The sequence below is a fragment of the Pleurodeles waltl genome, chromosome 1_1, assembly GCF_031143425.1.
Source record: "Pleurodeles waltl isolate 20211129_DDA chromosome 1_1, aPleWal1.hap1.20221129, whole genome shotgun sequence".
NCBI lineage: Eukaryota > Metazoa > Chordata > Amphibia > Caudata > Salamandridae > Pleurodeles > Pleurodeles waltl.
Genome location: NC_090436.1, coordinates 628,267,479 through 628,268,063, shown reverse-complemented (window position 1 = coordinate 628,268,063; position 585 = coordinate 628,267,479). Strand labels below are relative to the sequence as shown.

Here is a 585-nt window from a genome sequence, read left to right as displayed (position 1 = left end):
TTGTTATTGTTTATTTTGGGGGCAACCCCTAGGGCAGGGGTCGCTCCCCTGGGGGGCTATTTTTTTTTCTGTTTCGGCCCCCCGATGGCAGACCAGCCATTATTTTGGACAATCTGGCCCCCGGGGGGGTGGAAGCACACTAGGCGCCAGGGATTGTGTGGTGTGTGTGTGGTGTGTGTTTGGGGGCACCCCTTGGGCAACGGTCGCCCCCCTAAAGTGGGGAAAGTTCGTATTGGCCATCTCTGCCCCCTTTGGGGGCAGATGGGCCAAAATAGGCCCATCTGCCCCCAAGGAGGGCAGAAACCACCAATACGCCAGGGATTTTTTTTAAATTTTTTTTTTGTGCTGGGGGTGCCCCCTTTGGGAAGGGTCGCCCCCTAAAGGGGGCACAGAGGTGTTGCCCATTTCTGCCCCCCCTTGGGGGCAGATTGGCCAATTTGTTTACGCCCATCTACCCCCGAGGGGGGCAGGATCCACTTAGGTACCAGGGACAACTTCTAAGTTCTTGGTGGTGGGGTGTTTGTCAACTGGCGAAGTATTTGTATTTGTGATTATAACAATTTATTTCCTCTTTTTCTTCTAGTT

The 585-nt window shown here is 53.7% G+C and overlaps 1 pseudogene; it reads right to left on the bottom strand.

Annotated features, from left to right (window-relative positions):
- Window positions 1-231: 231 nt before the first annotated feature.
- On the bottom strand, window positions 232-301 carry LOC138292264 (small nucleolar RNA SNORA17; annotated as a pseudogene).
- Window positions 302-585: the final 284 nt, after the last annotated feature.